Source organism: Rattus norvegicus, chromosome 8 (assembly GCF_036323735.1).
Source record: "Rattus norvegicus strain BN/NHsdMcwi chromosome 8, GRCr8, whole genome shotgun sequence".
Taxonomy (NCBI): domain Eukaryota; kingdom Metazoa; phylum Chordata; class Mammalia; order Rodentia; family Muridae; genus Rattus; species Rattus norvegicus.
Window position 1 is genome coordinate 46,515,981 of NC_086026.1, and position 21,637 is coordinate 46,537,617.

Below are 21,637 nucleotides of genomic sequence, written 5' to 3' on the forward strand. Positions count from 1 at the left end.
GTTCAGTGACTTTTTTATTTAGCTTCAGGTATCTTCTTAGTTACAGGCAGAAACGAGACAGAATGTTTGCTAAAATAATGTTAATAGCTTCTAAGCCAGTCACGAATAGAGTTCCTGCAATCCTTTGAAGTCTCATTAGAGAGGCTCTATTTTGCACACTACTCACAATTCTTATGTCTCCCGTGAGCAAACTAAAATGGACTGTTATGATCTGCTTACATATTTCAAAAGTTTTCCCAAACCAAAGTATTCCACCCTCCTCCAAAAAACAAGAGATTCCTCACAAAAACAAGTCCACTCCCTCTGGTACCAGTTTATATATCAGTCACATTTCTGTTACTTCAAAAAAATACCATGACCAAAAGCATGTCAAGGAATACAGTGTTTCACGTTGTGGTAGCCAACCCCCAACTACAAAATTATTTCATTGTTAAGTCATAAATGTAAGGTTACTACTCTTTTGAATGGTAATGTAAATATCCTGTATAAAGTATGTCTCCTATGTGATTGCCCCAGGAAGTAGTTGCAACCAACTGGTTGAAAACTGCACCTTATGTGTGGAGGTGGTGGTTGTGGGTTTTTGTTTTCTTTTGTTTGTTACTTTGGCCTCTTTGTCAAAACCGAGATGCTGATGAGAACATACACCAATATCTGCATCCTTTATTATCTTCCTTTAGACATTGTGTTTGTTCTCATTGTATCAACAGGCTGGGTTTCTTTTTTACTATTCCCCAAAATGAACTAGAATTTATTAAAGATGATGCGTCCTGCAGTGTTTTACTGTCTTACTATTTGCCAGTGTCTGACAGCCCTTCATTTATGCTTTCATTGGTTGAGATCTTTTTTTCATTCCCATGAAGCCCTGCATCACAATTAGGACAGGATGGATTTAAACTTGCAGACGATTCTGGTAGGAATTCGATAAAAAATATCAGTCACATTGATTCATGAAAACGTGAGGTGTCTTCATTTTCTGCTTTCTTCAGTTTTTTCTTCTTTTTCTTAATGTGTTCTTTGTAGCAAGTCTTCAGTTCCTTAGATTTATTATAAAATTTTTAAGGCTATTCTGAATGGGTTTCTTTTCTTGGTATGTTTGTTGATATTTATTGTTGGTATACAGGAATTTTATTGACTTTAATGTGATTTTAGTGAGTGGGTCTATGAGCTGTAGGAGTTTTCTAGTGGAAACATCATGCTGTTTATATATGGATCATATCACCTGCAAATCAGAAAATTCTGACTGCTTTCCTTCATATGGACATGGCCTTTCCATCTTTCTATATTCTGTTTTGGATAAGACTTCACATACTACTTGGATTAGATGAAAAGATTGAACACCTGTGACTTATTACTTATCTTAGGGAAATGCATTAAGATATTCTCCAGTCAGGATGCTGTTGGCCTTGTATATTGCCATTATATTGTTAAGGTATATCTTCTCCATATCCCAGATTCACCAGGACTGTTTCATGTATCACTGTGAGATTTTGCCAAAGAAATTGTCTGCCTCTAGTCAATGATCATGTGTTTCTTGTTCTTGGTTTCATGTGGTGTATTGTTTATTCATTTGTATTTGTTGAAATATTCTTGCCCCTCTGTAGTCAAGCCATCTTGATCATGGTACCTGATATGTTTGGTATATGTCTGAATTTTATTTGCCTGTATTTTATTGAGAAATTTTTCAGTTAAGTATTCCTTCCAATCTTTGTTTTATAGGCTGTGAAGAGACACCATGTCCAAGGGAACTTATAGAAGAAAGAGTATATTGTTGCTTACAGTTTCAAGGATTCTGAGTTATGACTATTATGCTGAGGTACATGGCAGCAGGTAGGTCACCATGTTTCTAGAGAACTAGCTGAGAGCTTACATCTTATCTGCAAGTTGGAGACAGAGAAAGTGAGAGTTAAGTATAAATGGTATTGGATTTGGAAACCTCAAAGCCCAATCCCATAATACTCCTCCAACCAATACATATCTTATAATACTTCCCACACATTTCCTTTAACAAGAAACCAAACATGCATACATGTGAGTTTATGTGGGCCATTAACATTCAATTCACCATATCCTACTCACAATTTTCCATAGGATCTTAAACATATCAAAATAAAAATGCATTTCCCACACCTTCAAAAATCCTTGTAGTCTTTCACAGTCTACACAGTTCATCCAAAGAGCTTCATAAAACTCCACGCAGTCCCGTAATTATTTCCCCCATATGAAATCAAAAGGCAAATTACACACTTCCAATGTGTAATGCCGAATCATATATCTTATCATTGCCAAGGGAAATTGGGAATGTGGTGAGCCAATTCAAGGCATAATCCCAAGAGCGCACACTCCAAATTCTCTCCTTCTGATAGTAGACAAAGAGATTAAAACTATTTTAAATTTTCCTTATTTATTTCTCCCCTGACCCTTTCAGTTGTTGTATTGTTTATGTTACTTACTTTCCATGAGTGTGTGTATATTCTGTACTTTTAATTGTGTGATACCACTTTGATTCCTTTGTGCTCAGATAGAATGCATGACATTACTTCAACTTTATTATATTTCCTGAGGGTTGTTTTGTATCCTTATATATGGTCAATTTTGGAGAAAGGTCCACAGGCTGATAGAAAGTATATGTATAGTTCAATGTAGTTTGTTAGGTTCATTTGCCTGACGATGTACCTTAATTCTGCTCCTCCTGTTTTGTTTATTTGCATGTGATCTGTTAGGTGGTCTGAATAGACAATTTAAACAAATCACAAGCACTATTATAACTAATCTGTTGTTTCATATCTATCTGATAATGTATATTTTTAAATTTGAGAAGCTTGTGTTTAATATGTGTATATTTAGAACTGTAGTATCTTTTTGTCATTGCAAAGTATGAAATGAATTTCCTTACATCTTCTGGACAGGATGAGTTTGAAATCTATTCTGTCAGCTACATAGACAAACTGAATAGAATTACTACAGGGACATGCTTCTAGTTCGGTTTCACTAGTAAACCTTCTATATCTCTCAGGATGGTAATCTGTTTCTGGCTTAATATATGCCTGTTTACTGGGGAATTGAGTTTAATGATATGTAAATATTTTTCAAACCTCTGTGTTAATTTTGTCATTTTTTTTAAAATTTTTGACTTTTTCATTGATTTCATTTGATTGACTGTCCTAGTGGTGTTAATTTGTTTCCTGTGACCTCTGGTATTTTATCCTTCCCTGCAAACTATAGTATTCCTATTAGGATCCTCTATAGAGCTGGCTTACTGGTTGTACATAGTTTTTTATTTATTTATAATATCCCTTAATCAGCACAGTAGCTGGGCAGCTGCCTGTCCTGCATGGAATTAGGTCTAATTTCCAAACAATGTCTCTTCACTCCTACTTACTATGCACCATCTTGACTGCTCTTTTTTCCACTTGGACAGCCCTCAGGACCAGGCTTTCCTCTGTCGTAACCCATGGCTGCTGACCTCCTTCCTCTCTCCTCTCCATCACATCCTTTCTTCCTTTCTTCTTGGCAGCTTCTTCCTTCTTCCCCCCTCATGATCCTCTCTAGCAAAGCCCTCAAAAACTCACCTCCACCATCTGTCTGCTGTGCTTCTTTATAATCACAATTATTGGGAGCAGGGTCACTTTTCTGCGGGTTAAACAGTCTTACATTCTACAAATTAGCATTAAAATACAAGCTGAATTTTATCAATACACCACAGGGTTTTCTTTCGTTTTGTTTTGGTTTAATTTTTCTTTTAACTTTCTACTTTTTATTTTAATTTTGGCTATCTTTTATTAATTGGTTATTTTATTAATTTACATTTCAAATATTATCCGCTTTCCAGACTCCCCTCATCAAGCTTCATCATCATATTTCTTCTCAGCATTTTCTATATAACAGCCTTCCCCAAACTACACATATCCATTCCCACCTCACACATCTAGGATCTCCATTTGGTGGGGCCACATTCCTACCAGTGTCAAGGTGCTGCCACCACAATGATACCAGATAAGTCAATCCTCTTCTACCCAGCACCTAGGACAGTAGACCCATAGTTGTATACACATTGCCTAGTTATTTACTCGCTAGGACCAAGGAAGATTGGTGAGAGAGGGTCTGGTTAGATATTTAAAACCAATGATTGCTGCTTTCTCTTCTTTTTTTGGTTATAGGTAAAATTATGTTTGTATACTTCTCTTTTTTGTAATTATTGTGAGATGATTAATTTCTTGGATTTTCTTGGATAATATTTAGTTCATTGTCTTGGAGTTTTCTTCCTATTATCCTCCGGTGTGCTTTATAGAGAAAAATATAGTTTAAATTTGATTTTGTCATGTAATATCTTGGTCTCTCCATTTATGGTGATTGGGAATTACTCAGTCTATAGGAGCTTGGGTCTGCATTACATCAGCCCAAGATTTTCTAGCTTTTTGAGTCTCTCTTGAGAAGTCTGGTGTAATTCAAATTGGTCTGAATTAATTTGGTACTGGATATTTGTACCTTATCCCTTATAATGTACTTTCTTGTATCTGTGCATTTAGTGTTTAATTTTTATGTGAAGGGAGGAATTTTTCTGGTATAATTAATTTGGCGTTCTGTAGGCTTGTTGTATGTTTTGGCCTTTTCTTTCATCAGCTTACGGAAGTATTCTGCGATGATTTGAAGATATTTACTGAACCTATGAACTGGAACTCTTAATTCTCTTCAATATCTATTATCCTTAGGTTTGGACTTACATTGAGTCCTGAAATACATGGATATTTTGGATTCAATAAACTGTACATGTTTATCTGAGATGGATTTTTTGTGCTTTGTGGGGTGACCTCCTTGACCTCAACTCTTCCATTTATTATCTTGTTGGATAATGAGACATGGTCAGGAATGGTGACCTCTTGCCATAAACTATATGAAAATAGTGAGGTTAATTTATGTGTGTCAAGTATCAGTAGTCTCCTGGGTGGTTTTGGATCCTGGTTGGACATATGCAACTGTTTCAAAAGCACAGGATTGATGTTCCTTGGGATTCCCATGACGATGCAATCAGACATGAGAGAAAAAGACCAGAATACACATGAGAGAATGTGATTTGTATAATAGGGAGAACATTATTAATGTTCTAACTTATTAAGATAGGATACAGAATATCTGATCACACTGTGATCTCCAAGAATGTATTATTTAACGAAAAACTATGGTTTGGTATAGCATTGCAAGGGCAAGGACATTTACGCAAGATCTGTTTGTTTCCTGTAAACATGGACTTTATTACTATATGGCTCATGTACCACACACCTTTCTGCAAAGGTAAAAAGTGCACTTAGGTCCAGAGCAGATTGAGGCTGACTTGAAAGGAAATGAAGTTAACTAAGGAAATTGAAAATCTTTGACTTGAAGGATTATTAAGAAAGTGTTCAGAGGGAACGAGAATGCCCTTTGTCTGGGAGGTCAGTGATTTAGGAAGGACAGTTGGGAGCTTTACTTGACGTCAGCATCTGAGTCTGGAAACGTCATTTGTAAAATTAATGTCTAGAATTTTGTGTTGTAAAACAACACATTGGCTCTGCAGCTTTTGGCAAGGCCCATGGACAGAAAGATCATACCAGCTGGGAACTATCTGAAAAGAAATCAGGTTTTATTCAGTTACCTGTGAAGTCCTCAAGGAGAGAGGAATGGATGGGTAGCACCATAATAGAGGGCTTTAGGATCTCATATAGTGCTACTCTAGATGCCTTCAATATAGATGCAGAAAAAGAAAAACTAATAACTTCACAGGAATTAGATCAATTCTGAACATGATTATTTCACATTAGCAGTTTATACTTGATTCGTCTTTTTAAATTTAATACAAGAGCCTAGGGTGTAAATTCGAGGTAGCATTAGAATCACAGTGTGTTTAAACCCCCTTTAAGGTGCCCAGCATCTAACACTCCGTGGCTAGAGATTCTACTTTTAACAGGATGACCAGAGAAAATCTACAATCAACCATGCTAGGGAGGCCCTGATCAGTTTGAATGCTTTGTCCATCGCCACGACAACCCAATTCAGCAGAAACACCTCCAGTTTACAGGTGAAGAAATCACAGCTCAGAACCAATTATCATTAGATCCCTCAGTCTCACTGGCTGTCACTTACACCCACATCCTTCTCTGTGAAGGGAAGCATTGGGCCTGATGTGGGCTGTGCAAGCTGACTCTCCTGAGATGATCAATGCTCTTCTTGAACCTGGGAGAACTGAAGACAAGATTAGCACACCGACTCCTGGGATAGATCCTGCCTCTGGGTCCTAGGGTGGGACACAGTATCCCTTGCCATGTGCCTCTCCTCATCTGAGGAGTCTGTTCCCATGTGTCAGCTTCTATGGCAGTGGGTCTCAACACTCCTAGTGCTGCAACTCTGTAATACAGCTCTTCATGCTGTGGTGACCCCAAGTATAAAATTGTTTCATTGCTACTTCCTAATGAAGTTTGCAGTACTTATAAGTCATAATATGCAAGGTATCTGATATGCAATCTGTGTGTGAAGTTGTGCCTCACAGTCTGAGAAACATTGCTTTATATAATTTTTTTTAAAAGAAAGGCCTTCATATAAGGAGGACCCGGAGCAGACATAAAGACAGAGACACCGTGAAGTAGTGACAAGTTTTAGCAGGCCCAAGGCTGCTTGCCTTAATGCCAACAGAGATTTTCTGGCTAAAGGTACAATCTGAAATCACTGGCCCGATGACATTTCTTACCTCAATTTTCCCCCTTACAATGTCTGTCTGCTTGGACATGTCTGTCCAGGAAGCTAGTCCCTGTAGTCTCTGAAAAAGACAGAATGCTAAAGGCAGGAATGGGTTCCCTCTTTTGGCCCACAGACACTTGTATAGAAGTAAGTTCAAATCCCCCGTGGGTAACTGTGTGTCTCTCACATAGTGGATGAGAATTGAAATATCTGTTTGAGTTGAGAAAAACCAACTCCCACTTCAGATTTAGAGCTGACCAACAATTACTTTCAGGAGAATGAAGAAGCTGGCCAGGCCTGAAGACCCAGATCCCCTCCCTGCCTGGGATAATCCCACCTACAGTAGACTTCAGCTTCACCTAGCAGGTGTTATCAGAAAAATCTGACCTTAGGATTCTGAAATGCACAATATGCACAAACCCTAGAGTTGTTAGGTGGCCGATTTGGGGGATCTCTCCAGGTTATAATCATTCTGGCCTCTTCTCTTCCGTTGGATGCACTCTGTTCTCTCTTGTCTGTTGGTTCTAAAAGGACTTGGGTCAACTCAAGGACTTCTAGGGGAGGAGCTTTTGTTGTGGGAGTGAGCATGGATCAAGAATGTAACCCCATTCTGCCTGGGCAACTAATCTCCAGAAAAATCTTCTGCAGGCAAAGAACTGGGTCCTGTGATAGACTACACTGTTTAACAGGGAGATCTGGTTGCTTTCTCCAGGAAGAAGCACTTGGGTGTTGACTCTCACTTCTCAACCCTCTGTTCTAAATCACTTCTGAGAAGGGGCACTTTCGTCTAACTCCTCCATGTGACCTAGCCTTCAGTGTGGCTGGAGGATCCTATGGTGTTGCAGCTCTGAGGTGGGAGTGGGAACACTCAGACTGACTTGGAGAAGCCTCCTTTCACAGCTGATCTAGATGTGAGGAACAGGTGCTTTTAAAGAAGCATGTGAAAGTATTTCCTGCAGGAGAGACCTCTGCAGGCAAAGATACACAGGACAGGGAAAAGCGAGTTTATGTACTGCCATCACATCCTACCAGTCTCTATATGGGAAAAGGCTTTGCCTCACCTTAGTAACAACAGCATGTAATAAATGAACCTTTTGCTGATTTCTGTCGTGGTTCCAATGTCAAAATGTCAATGAGCACCATGCAGAGCCCAGACTTAGGCTGTATTAAAGTAGGCCACAGTATCAGTGCTATCAGCAAGGTACCATGGGACAGTAGTAACGCATGTTTGCATGAACCTGGACAGTTTTCACTACAGTCTTCTAAGACATTTTATAAAATTTTATAGTGAGTTCATGGAAGAATAGGCTCAAACATAGACAGGAACATACACACAAACACACACACACACACACACACACACATTTAATTTACTGACATGGTGCATATTCTTTGTACACCAAAAATAAGGTGAGCATTAATTAAAATATACTAATAATTGAATAAATGGAGGAAGCTGTGTAGAGACTGTGGCTTATAGTTACTTAAACGGTCCTTTGCAGGCTCTCCTTTTGTTGGTGGGTAAACTTCAAGTGCAATTGGGGTTCGTTATTTTCTTTCTCCATAGCACACCGGACTAGGGTGGAAAGTAGGGTTTTCAGCAGGTTTGCAAGTACTGTAACACTGAATGAAATCCTAAGGCTGGAACACTATTAATGTTCTACAAAATTACAGGGCAAGCTAAAGTCAGATATCTACTGTATTTAAAGAAGCAATGACAGCGAGGTAGATTGATGCCATGTCTAAATTCAGAAATGTTGGAGCCTGAATGTCTCCTGATGGTGTTATTATATCAATGTAACATAACATATGTAACATATGCTCTTTAAAAGTAAAGGCCAGAAGTTCACAGAATAATAGCATTAGCCTTACCATATCCTCCCTTTGGGGATGGGAAAACTAATGTTCTGAAATCTTTTACTCTCAGGAATTGTGATTTCATAGAAATTCAATTCTGTTGCAGAATCTCCAGTTGTTGTGGCCCATTGCCAGAAGGGACACCCTAAGCCTATACTCCATCTGACAGAAAGCTCAGAATACAATTCACAGAACTTAACTCCACATTCCCCAGACTTGTTTCTTTTGTCCATTTTTTGTTGATGAAAGGCCAGACTGCCTCACAATACTCTGTCGAAAATCGCCATTCACTCTCCCAAAATTCTTGGGAAGATGGGAAAACATGTCTTCCTATGTATCTGCCAGGCAGGGACTGAGAAAAAGTAGGGCATTGGTTGTTACTACAACCCTCGTGACATCACAGACGATGCCAAGAACTCTCTAGGAAACCATAGAATTTCCAAGAAGGGACATCTGATATCATAGTGAACAGAATTTGCCTCCCTGCTAATAACCTCCCTGTATAGTGCATAAGCTGAGGTGCCCTTTCCAGGAGACTTTCCTAGGGCATAGACACTGAGCAACTCCTGATTCCAAGGCCAAGTATTCCTCAAGGCTTGATTATGAAAACCTTAGTAATTCCTATGCATTTTAATGAATATTTCCCTGCTATTCCTGCCCAAAAATGTCTCAACTCAAATTATCCTCATTCAGCAATATTAGCCATTAAAAATTCCTGAAAAATAACACCAGTTTGAATATGCAGTCAAAAGATTCTCTTGTCTCGTTATATACATGTGCTTGAGATCACATCAAGAAATAGCCTGCAGGGTAGGTTGCGACATGGGTGTGTGTTATGGGAACTCTCATGAAGCCTTGTACTTAGCATTCCACAGTTGCCATAAAATCCATTAGGAGAAAGAGTTGAAATCATTATTGTGCTAGTAACAGTGTGGAGTCCAATTGACAGAGGAAAAGTCAAATGTTAGAGCCACCAATGAAGGCACCCTCATGCTGCTTGTGGGGTTCTCCTCCTTGCACCAATTTCACCAAAGAACCATTGCTCACAGGCCTCTGTAAGCTCTACCATGAGATTCTATCTGACAGTTTTTATCTTAGGACTTTCACTTGGCATGCCCTCACCTTCTGTAAATTTAACCCAATTCTTCTAGTTTTAAGACCAAACTGGTGATTATCTCTTTACAAGTACGTACTGTTTTGCTCCATATCGCTTCCCTACCATGTCTATTCTGAATCTCCAGCTTCAGCTTGCCTCACGCTATGTTCCTCTGTTTGCCTGGAGTTCTGCCCACATACTTTCTGAGGTAGCTCTTGGCCATAAGATCTTCATTACGTTCAATTGGCAGTGAGACAAGACCTGATAGATCTCTCAGCTTGTGTTGAGCTGGTGAGAAGGACAAACATCTACAAAGTAGCAAACCTGATGATGGATCATAAAATGATTAGAAAGAAATCCTGCTATCACTTAGCTCTCTGCCAGTAGAGAAATAACAATTGAAGTTAACACACGATGGTACAAAGAGACGTCACCTCAGCATTTCCTCTTTTACAACAGGAAATACCTTTATCTTTACATTGATAAGCTAGATAAAGTAAGATAAATTTTGAGATGCATCACATAAGAATGACAGGCACAATATTCAGTCCATTTCTATTTCGCAAAATTGGAGAAGGTACTTCATTAACTAAATTATATTAGTGTAAAATTTTGTACCTGAATCACTTTCTCTCAGTTCTTAAACATTTTTATCCTTTGTCAATCATAACTTTCATTTATTAACCATAATAACTTCCCTGAATCAAAAAGTACTTTTTTTCATTGTAAACAATTTAAGGGTCTATGTCCTTCATCTTTTTAATTTTATACCTCTTTTGTGGACATATTGACATTTTTTATCCTTTTCTTTTTTCATCTTCCACAAGTAGATTATTTTTTCTTTGATATGGAGAAGGATGCAAGGGTGGACTTCAGATATGAGGGGGTGTGGATATCAACGGAGTTGAACTGCATGATGCGAAATTCACAAAGAACAAATGAGAAGTATAAAAAAATTAAAATGTGCACATTGGGGATAAAGGAGTGAAAGCTTAGCATGGAGAGGTTTGGCAGTGGACTGGGTATTTGTGGGGGTGGAGTGTATTTGGGTGGGGTTCTGGCATGGTAAGAACAGTGTCTGTTCTGGTCCTTCCAGGGAAACTCCTCCCATCCCACCTCTGCCTCTATCTCCACCTCCAACAGCTGAAACTGCCTCCTACTACAGCGGCAGCTTCTGGGCATCTCCCTCTCTGCTCAAGCTCTTCTAAGTGCTCAGGGGTGATACAAGCTTTGAAAAGTCCGGGGCACCAGTCAGGCCATGCACACTCTGTTGTCAAACCCGTAGGGGCTCAGGATTTATGGTGCCAGAGCGGTTGTGGCGGGCATTTTGATGCTGCAGTGGGTTGCCTGTCGAGCCCCTCATTCTGGACCTCCCATGTCCCCCCTGGTCCTGTCAGGTACCTAGTTGTCACATTCCTGTGTGATGGTGACCTCGTTTTCTTTTCTGTGTCTCATGACAAGAAAATTTAACAGTAAACTATCTAGTCTTCAACTCCATTTGAGACCTGAGAAGGAGAAATGTTGCCTGAAGAAACAGGAAATTCAGAGCAAATAGCTTCCAAATCTAAAGAAATGACAGAAATTGTTGGCTACCGTGACAGACAGTCAGCAAATATTCTTGTGTCATTGTGGCATCCAGTGTCAATTGAATGGGCCAGGGGCGCTGACAACAATCCTTTGAAGTAGGTCATTTGAAGGACTATCCTCACTTTCTCTCCAAAGCCTAGGACAATAGACTTCCCCATGATCCCCTTCTCCACAGTCTGGACAGCTTTCTGGCAGCAGTGGAGGTAAGTGGGTAGTATTTCACCCCATGGCCACTTTGCCACATTTGAAGGACACGCCAGTTAGGGTTCTTTAGTGCCCATCATTTTCTTCAGAATAGCATGAGGACACTGCCCGAACTTGAGGTCTCTCCCACTGTGAAAAGCCTTTGACTACTAGGACATCTGAAATGGCAGATTCTTCAGATCTCTAAAGAATTACAGAACCATCTTTTTATGTAAAGTCTATCTCAGTGCACAAATGTGGAATTTTTTCAAAGGATTTACTGTTCAATTTGAATACATATACAAGAAGCTAAATAAAGCTTATTTCTGTACCTAACTAAACAAGTACCTAACATCGCTAGAACACTTATTATTTATAGTTGGATAGTACTATTTGAATTCCTTAATTATCCATGGCAGTGTACAGTAGTAATTATATACAATTAGAATTTTACACCGTATTGTGAATAAGATGCATATACTTATATCTTAAACAAGAGTTTAATCATTTATTCAAGTATAATATGAAATTCTATCATCATTCAAATTCCATGTCATCCTAAAGTATTTGGCACTTGGTGTTGCTTCTTAGTATAAAAAAAGATTGAATAATCTATGCTTTTTGTCATGTTAGCCCCTTTCTCCTGCTTCCAAAACCATAGATAGCAGAGAAAAAGGTTTGAGGAGAGAAAGAGCAAGTAAGAAAGATATCCCTGATTCTAATCTCCTTTACTGTTTCCTCACTGACCATGACCAGTAAAAATTGCAACCAACCCCCTGAATGACAATGAACATCTATAACCCACTGCTGACAAATAAGCAGCCACCCATTCTTCCTTTGAGAGTTTGAGTGTCATGTTCATTAAAGTTGTATTCATATGTTTGTGGGGTGACAACAAGTTTGGGGACCTTACAATAATTGGGGTATTTTCCAAATCCTGTGAGATCTTGCACTTTCAAATGCTTCCAGGTACTGAATGTGGAGGGATTAACTGAAGTCCTGGCTACATTAACAATTGAAAATATGAACACACATTCACACCTTTTGAGGAAGGTCACACATTATCTACCTTTGAATTTGCTCAAAACTATTGGTCCGTTACTTTTTTATTTAGATTCAGGTATCTTGTTAGTATACAGGCCGAAAGGATATAGATTATTTGCCAAAATATTGCTAATTGCCTCTAAGCCAGTCACCAATAGAATTCCTCCATCCTTTCAAGTCTCATCAGAGAGGCTCTATTTTGCACACTACTCACAATACTTATGTCACCCATGTGGCAAACTATTAGGGAGTGTTATGATCTGCTTAAATATTTCAACATTTTCCCTATCCAAAGTCTTACACGGTCCACCAAAAAAAAAAAAGAGAGAGAGAGATTCCTCACAAAACAAGTCCACTAGTGCTGGTACCAGTTTACATATCAGTCACATTTCTGTTACTGCAAAAAAATACCATGACCAAAAGCATCTCAAGGAATACAGTTTTTCACCTTATGGTAACCAACCCCCAACTACAAAATTATATCGTTGCTAAGTCATAAAGTTAGGTTACTACTCTTTTGAATGGTGATGTAAATATCCTGTATAAAGTATGTCTCTATGTGATTGCCCCAGGAAGTAGTTGGAACCAACGGGTTGAAAATTGCACTTTGTGTGTGGAGGTGGTGGTGGTGGTGGTGGGTTTTTTGTTTTGTTTTGTTTCTTAGTTTGGCCTATTTTTCAAAACCCAGAGGCTGATAAGTACATACACCAATATCTGGGTCTTTTATATAATTCCTATAGACTTTGTGTCTGTTCTCATGATATCAACAGGCTTGGTTTCTTTTGTACTATTCCCCAAAATGAACTTGAAATTATTAAAGGTGATGCGTTCTGCAGTGATGTACTGTATACTATGTAGTAGTATCTGACTGCCCTGCTCATTTGTGCTTTCATTGGTTGAGATCTTTTTTTCATTCCCTGAAGCCCTACATCAGAATTAGGACGGGATGGATTTAAGCATGTAGATGATTCTGGTAGGATTTGATATAACAATATTAATCCTACTGATGCATGAAAATGAGAAGTGTTTTCATTTTCTGGTTTGTTCAATTTTTTGTTATTTTTTTAATGTTTTCATTGTAACATGTCTTCACTTTCTTGGATTTATTACAAGATTTTTATGGCTATTCTGAATGTGTTTGTTTTCTTGGTATGTTTGTTGATATTTATTGTTGGTATACAGGAATTTTATTGATTTTAATGTGATTTCAGTGAGTGGGTCCATGAGCTATAAGAATTTTCTAGTGGAATCGTAGTGTTCTTTACATATGGATCATATCACCTGCAAAGGAGAATACTCTGACTGTTTTCCTTCATATGGACATGCCTTTACATATTTCTGTTTTCATATTGTTTGGAGAAGACTTCACATACTAGTTGGATTAGATGAAAAGATTGAACATCTGTGACATATTCCTTATTTTAGTGGAAATGCATTAAGATTTTCTCCAGTTAGGATGCTGTTGGCCTTCTAAATTGTCTTTATAATGTTAAGGTATATCTTTTCCATATCCCCGATTCTCCAGGTCTATTTCGTGTATCACTGTGAGAATTAGCCAAAGAAATTGTCTGCCTCTAGTGCAATGATCATGTGTTTCCTTTTCTTGATTTCATGTTGAGTATTGTTTATTCATTTGTATTTGTTGAAACATTCTTGCTCTCTGGAGGCAAGCCAACTTGATCATGCTACCTGATATGTCTGAAATTTATTTGCCAGGATTTTATTGAGAAATTTTTCACTTAAGTGTTCCTTCCAATCTTTGTTTTCTAGGCTTCGCAGAGACACCATGAGCAAGGGAACTTTTCGAAGGAAGAGTTTATTGGGGCTTATTGTTTCAAGGATCATGAGTCTGTGATCAGTATGTGGGGGTACATGGCAGCAGGTAGGCCACCATGTTTCTAGAGAACTAGCTGAGATCTTACATCTTATCTGCAAGTTGGACACAGAGAAAGGGAGAGTTAAATATAAATGGTATGGAATTTGGGAACCTCAAAACCCAATCCCATAACAATCCTACAAAAAAAAAAACATATCTTCTACTTCTTCCCGCACATTTCCTCTAATCAGCAACAAACATTCATACATGTGAGTTTATGGGAGCCACTATCCTTCAAAAGACCACATTCTACTCCCGATTGTCCATAGGATCTTAAACATATCGTAATGAAAAATGCACTTAGCTCGCTTTCCAAAAGCCCTATAGTCTTTCACAGTCTACACAGTTTGTCCAAAGAGCTTCATAAAACTGCAGGCAGTCCCTTAATTATTCCCTCTATGAAATCAAATGGCCAATTATACACATCCAATGTGTAATGCCAAATCACATATGTTATCATTGCAAAGGGAAATTGGGAAGGTGGCAAGCCAATTCAAGGCATAATCCCAATAGCACACACTCCACATTCTCTACCTCTGACAGAAGACGAAGAGATTATATGGGTTCACTTCTCTGGCTTTGGTGATTGTAACATAATTCATAAACTTTTATTGTATCATATAGATCTGTGGATGGTGGTTGTGTTTTCAATGTCACTCATTTCTAGGAATCTTAATATTTCCTTATTTTTTTCTCACCTGATCCTTCAGTAGTGTATTGTTTATGTTACTTACTTTCCATGAGTGTGTGTATTTTCTGTACTTTTAATTGTGTGATACCAGTTTGATTCCTTTGGGCTCAGATAGAATGCACAACATTCTTCAACTTTCTTATATTTTCTGAGGCTTATTTTTTTCCTAATCTGTGGTCAATTTTAGAGTAATGTCCACAGGCTGATAGAAAATATATGTATAGTTCACTGTAGTTTGTTAGTTCCATTTGCCTGATCATGTCACTTAATTCTGCTTCTCCTATTTTGTTTATTTGCATATGATCTCTTAAGTTGTCAGAATGGAGAAGTAATAAACAAATCACAACCACTATTATAACTAATCTGTATTTTCACTATTATAACTATCTGTAGCTATCTGATAACATATATTTTTAAATTTGGGAAGCCTTTGTTAATATGTATATATTTAGAATTGTAGTATGTTTTAGTAATTGCAAAGTATGAAGTGAATATCCTTATATCTTCTGGACAGGATGAGTTTGAAATCTATTCTGTCAACTAGATAGAGAAACTGCATAGGATTGCTAAAGGGACATGGTTCTTTGTTCTGTTTCCCTAGTATACCCTCTATATCTCTCATGATGGCAATCCTGTTTCAGGCGAAATATATGATTGTTTACTAGGGAATTGAGGTTATTGATATGTAAATATTATTTAAACTTCTGTGTTAACTATTGTCATTTTGTTAATTTTTAAGACTTTTGTAGGCTACTTTTGATTGACTGTCCTAGTGGTGGAATTTTTTTTCCTGTGTCCTCTGGTATTTTATCCTTCCCTGCAAATAAAGTATTCCTATTAGGATCCTCTATAGAGCTGGCTATTGGTTATACATAGTTTTTAATTTATTTATAATATCACATAATAAGCACAGTAGCTGTGCAGCTGCCTTTCCTGCATGGAATTAGGTCTAATTTCCAAACAATGACTCTGAACTCTTTCTTACAATGTGGCATCTTGGCTGCTCTTTGTTCTACTTGGACAGCCCTCAGGACCAGGCTTTCCTCTGTCTAAACCCATGGCTGCTGACCTCCTTCCTCTCTCCTCTCCATCACATCCATTCTTCCTTTCTTCTTTGGCAGCTTCTTCTTCCTTCTTCCCTCCTGGTGATCCTCTCTAGCAAAGCCCTCAAAAACTCACTGCCACCATCTCTCTGCTGTGCTTCTTTATAATCACAATTAACTGGGAGCAGAGTCACTTTTTTGGGAGTTTTAACCAGTCTTACATTCTACCAATTAGCTTTAAAATACAAGCAGAATTAAGTCAGTCCCCTACAGGGTTTTCTTTTTTCTTTCTTTTTTTTGGGGGGGTTGGTTTAATTTTTTCTTTACCTTTTTACTTTTTATTTGATTTTTGGCTATCTCTTATTAATTGTTTATTTTATTTATTTACATTTCCAATGTTGTTCCTCTCTCCAAAATCCCCTAATGAAGCCTATCATCACATTTCTGCTCAGCTTTCCCTATATAACAGTGCTCCCCAACTCACACATATCCATTCCCACCTCACACCTCTAGGATCTCCATTTGGTGGGGCAACAGGCCTAGCAGAGTCAAGGTCCTACAACCACATTGATACAAAGTAAATCAATTCTCTCATACACAGTACCTAGGAACATAGACCCATATGTATACAAGTTGTATACAAGTTGGCTGGCAGTTAAATCCCTAGGAGCTGTGGGTTTGGTCACAGAGGGTCTGGTTAGATATTAAAGACCAATGATTGCTGCTTTCTTTTCCTTTTCTGGTTATAGAGGAAATTATGTTTGTGTTCTTCTCTTTCTTAAAATTATTGTGAGATGATTAATTTCTTGGATTTCTTGGGTAAAATTTAGTTCGTTGTCTTGTAGTTTACCTCCTATTATCCTATGTTGTGCTTTCTTAGAGAAAAATATTGTTTAAATTTGGTTTTGTCATGTAATATCTTGGTTTCTTCATTTATGGTGATTGTGAATTACACAGTGTATAGGAGCTTGGGTCTGCATTACATCTGCCCAAGATTTTCTGGCTATTAGAGTCTCTATTGAGAACTCTGGTGTAATTCAAATAGGTCTGAATTCATTTGGTAATGGATATTTGTACTACCCCCTTTAATGTTCTTTCTTGGATCTGTGAATTTAGTGTTTTAATTTTTATGTGAAGGGAGGAATTTTTCTGGTACAATTAATTTGGCATTCTGTAGGCTTTTTGTATTTTTTTGGCCATTGCAATTCGCTTCTATATCTATTATCCTTAGGTTTGGCCTTAAATTGTGTCCTGAAATTCATGGATATTTTGGATTCAATACACCATACATTTTCATCTGAGATGGATTCTTTTGCTTTGTGTGGTGACCTCCTTGATCCCTATTCTTCCATTTATTATCCCGCTGGATAATGAGACATGATCAGGAATGATGACCTCTTACCATAAACTATATGAAAATAGGGAGGTGAATTTATGTGTCAAGTATCAGTAGTCTCCTGGATAGGTTTCCTTCCTGGTTGGCCATATACAACAGTTTCAAAAGCCTATGATTTGTGTTCCCTGGGATTCCTACGATGATGCAATCAGACATAACAGAGAAAGACCAGAATACACGAGGGAACTTGATTTATATAATAAAGAGAACATTTGAAAGTTAGGTTACAAAATATCTGATCACACTGTGATCTCCAAGAATGTATTATTTAATGAAAAACTATTTTGTGTTATGGCATCGCCAGGGCACAGACATTTATGCAAGAGCCATTAGTTTCCTGTAAACATGGACTTTATTACTGTATGGCTCACCTACCACACACCTTTATTGCAAAGTTAAAAAGTGCACTTAGGTCCAGAGCAGATCAAGGCAGGACTTGAAAGGAAATGAAGGTAGCTAAGTCAATGGAAATTCTTAGAGTTGAAGGATTTTTAGGAAAGTGTTCAGAGGGACCAAGCATGCCCTTCGTCTGGGAGGACAGTGAATTAGGAAGGACAGTTGGGAGCTTTACTTGACGTCAGCATCTGACTCCGGGAACTTCATTGGTAAAATTAATGTCTGTAATTTTGTGTTGTGAAACAGCACATTGGCTCTGCAGCGTTTGGCAAGGTCCATGGACAGAGAGATCACACCAGCTGGGAACAATCTGACAAGAAATCAGGTTTCCTTTAGTCACCTGAGAGGTCCTCAAGGAGAGAGGAATGGAAGGGTAACACCTTAATAGAAGGCTTTATGATCTCAATAGTGCTACTCTAGACGTCTTCAGTATAGATGCAGAAAAAGAAAAACTAAATGACTTCACAGGAATTAGCTCAATTCTGAACATGATTATTTCACATTGGCAGTTTATACTTGATTCGTCTTTTTAAATTTAAACAAGAGCATAGGGTGTAAATTCGAGGTAGCATTACAGTCACAGTACGTTTATACCATCTTTAAGGTGCCCAGCATCTAACCCCAAGTGGCTGGAGATTCTACTTTTAAATGCATCACCAGAGAAAATCTACAATCAACCATGCCAGGGAGGCCCTGATCAGTGTGTATGCTCTGTCCATCTCCACAACAACCCACTTCAGCAGAAACACCTCCAGTTTACAGGTGAAGAAACCACAGCTCAGAGCCAATTATCATCAGATCCCTCAGTCTCACTGGCTGTCACTTACACCCACATCCTTCTCTGTGAAGGGAAGCATTGGGCCTGATGTGGGCTGTGCAAGCTGACTCTCCTGAGATGATCAATGCTATTCTTGAACCTGGGAGAACTGAAGACAAGATGAGCACACAGACTCCTGGGATAGATTCTGCCTCTGGGTCCTAGGGTGGGACACAGTATCCCTTGCCATGTGCCTCTCCTCATCTGAGGAGTCTGTTCCCATGTGTCAGCTTCTATGGCAGTGGGTCTCAAAACTCCTAGTGCTGCAACTCTGCAATACAGCTCTTCATGCTGTGGTGACCCCAACCATAAAATTGTTTCATTGCTACTTCGTAATAAATATTGCTGTTCTTATAAGTCATAATATGCAAGGTATCTGTTATCAAGGTATCTGATATGCAATCTGTGTGAGAGGTTGTGCCTCACAGGTTGATAAACATTGCTTTATACAATTTATTTTTAAAAGAAAGGCCTTCATATAAGGAGGACCTGAGGCAGTCCTAAGTGCAGAGAAACCATGAAATAGTGACAAGTTTTAGCAGTCCCAAGGCTGCTTGCATTATCAACAGCAGAGCTTTCTGGCTAAAGGCACAATGTGAAATCACGGTCCCCATTACTTTTCTTACCTCAATTTTCTCCGTTACGTCTGTCTGCTTGGACATGTTTGTCCAGGAAGCTAGTCTCTGTAGTCTCTGATAAAGGCAGAATGCTAAAGGCAGGAATGGTTTCCCTCTTTCGGCCCACAGTCACTTTTATAGAAGTCAGTTCAAATCCCCCGTGGGTAACTGTGTGTTTCTCACATAGTGGATGAGAATTGAAATATCACCTGTTTGAGTTGACAAAAACCAACTCCCACTTCAGATTTAGAGCTGACCAACAATTACTTCCAGGAGAATGAAGAAGCCTGCCAGGCCTGGATACTCAGATCCCCTCCCTGCTGGGATAATCCCACCCACAGTAGACTTCAGCTTCACCTAGCAGGTGTTACAGAAAAGTCTGTCCTTAAGATTCTGTAATCCACAATATGCACAAACCCTTTAGTTGTTAGGTGGCCGATTTGGGGAGTTTCTCCATGTTATAATAATTCTGGCCTCTTCTCTCCCCTTGGATGCACTCTGTTCTCTCTTGTCTGTTGGTCCTAGAAGGACCTGGGTCAACTCATGGGCTTCTAGGGGAGGAACTTTTGTTGTAGGAGTGAACATGGATCAAGAATGCAACCCCATTCTGACTGGGCAACTAAGCTCCAGAAAATTTCCCCAGGCAAAGACTTGGGTCATGTGGGAGCTACACTGTTTAACAATGAGATCTGGTTGCTTTCTCCAGGAAGAAGCACTTGGGGGTTGAGTATCACTTCTCAACCTTCTGTTTTAAGTCACTTCTCAGAAGAGATACTTTGTTCTAACTCCTCCATGGGACCTACCCTTCAGTGTGGCTGGAGGATCCTATGGTGTTAGAGCTCTGAGCTGGGAGTAGGAGCACTCAGAGTGACTTGGAGAAGCCTATTTTCAAGTTTATCTAGATGTGAGGAACAGGTGCTTTTAAAGAAGCATGTGAAAGTTTTTCTTGCAGGAAAGCCCACTCTGCTGGCAAAGTCAGGCAGGACAGGGAAAAGGGAGTTCATTTGCTGCCATCACAACCTACCAGACTCTCTGTGGGGTGAAGTATTCCCTCACCTTGGTAACAAGAGCATGTAATAAATGAAGTTTTGCCACTCTCTGTAGTGGAGCCGATGTCAAAGTCTCACTGAGTATCATGCATAGCCTGGATATAGGCTGAATTAATGTAGGCAACAATTTCAGTGTTATCTGCAAGGTACCATGGGAGAGTAGTATCCCAAGTCTGCATGCACCTCGACAGTTTTCACTGTAGTCTTCTAATTCATTTTATAAAATTTTATAGTGAGTTCATGGAAGAACAGGCTCAAACATAGACATGAACAATCAAAGACACCCACATACACACACACACACACACACACACACACACACACGCCCATACTTTACTGACATGGTGCATATTTTTTGCAAACCACAAATATGGTGAGCATTAATGAAAATACACTAATTATTAAATCAATGGAAGAAGCTGTGGTGAAGCTGGGGCTTAGAGTTACTTAAAAGGTCCTATGAAGGCTCTTCTTTTGCTGGAGGCTAAACTTCAATGCAATTGGGGTTCCCTATTTTCTTTTTGCATAGCACATAGGACTAGGGTGGAAACCAGGGTTTTCAGCATGTTTGGCAAGTACTGTAACATTGAATTAAATCCTTAGGCTGGAACACTATTAATGTTACACAAAATTACAGGGCAAGCTGGATGAAGACACCTAGTTGACAGTGTGGACATCTTTTTTTTTTTTTTTTTTTTTTTTTTTTTTTTTTTGAGATTCTTTTTTTTTTTTATTTTTTATTTTTTTATTAACTTGAGTATTTCTTATATACATTTCGAGTGTTATTCCCTTTCCCGGTTTCCGGGCAAACATCCCCCTCCCCCCTCCCCTTCCTTATGGGTGTTCCCCTCCCAACCCTCCCACCATTGCCGCCCTCCCCCCATAGACTAGTTCACTGGGGGTTCAGTCTTAGCAGGACCCAGGGCTTCCCCTTCCACTGGTGCTCTTACTAGGATATTCATTGCTACCTATGGGGTCAGAGTCCAGGGTCAGTCCATGTATAGTCTTTAGGTAGTGGCTTAGTCCCTGGAAGCTCTGGTTGCTTGGCATTGTTGTACTTTTGGGGTCTCGAGCCCCTTCAAGCTCTTCCAGTTCTTTCTCTGATTCCTTCAATAGGGGACCTATTCTCAGTTCAGTGGTTTGCTGCTGGCATTCGCCTCTGTATTTGCTGTATTCTGGCTGTGTCTCTCAGGAGCGATCTACATCCGGCTCCTGTCGGTCTGCACTTCTTTACCAACCCTACAACAGATAGAGGCCTTATATCCAAAATATACAAA

At 39.0% G+C, this 21,637-nt stretch overlaps 1 protein-coding gene and 1 long non-coding RNA gene across 2 annotated transcripts in view; one reads left to right on the forward strand and one right to left on the reverse strand.

Moving 5' to 3' along the window:
- LOC134480024 (uncharacterized) overlaps positions 1–18,068 on the forward strand; it is an 86,907-nt gene extending 68,839 nt beyond the window's left edge. The window contains exons 5-6 of the long non-coding RNA XR_010054132.1: positions 1,717–1,827; positions 14,246–18,068. This is a non-coding gene — a long non-coding RNA (uncharacterized LOC134480024). The remainder of the gene's footprint in view (positions 1–1,716; positions 1,828–14,245) is intronic.
- LOC102551050 (disks large homolog 5-like) overlaps positions 1–21,637 on the reverse strand; it is a 37,435-nt gene that overhangs the window by 8,393 nt on the left and 7,405 nt on the right. The window lies entirely within an intron of this gene.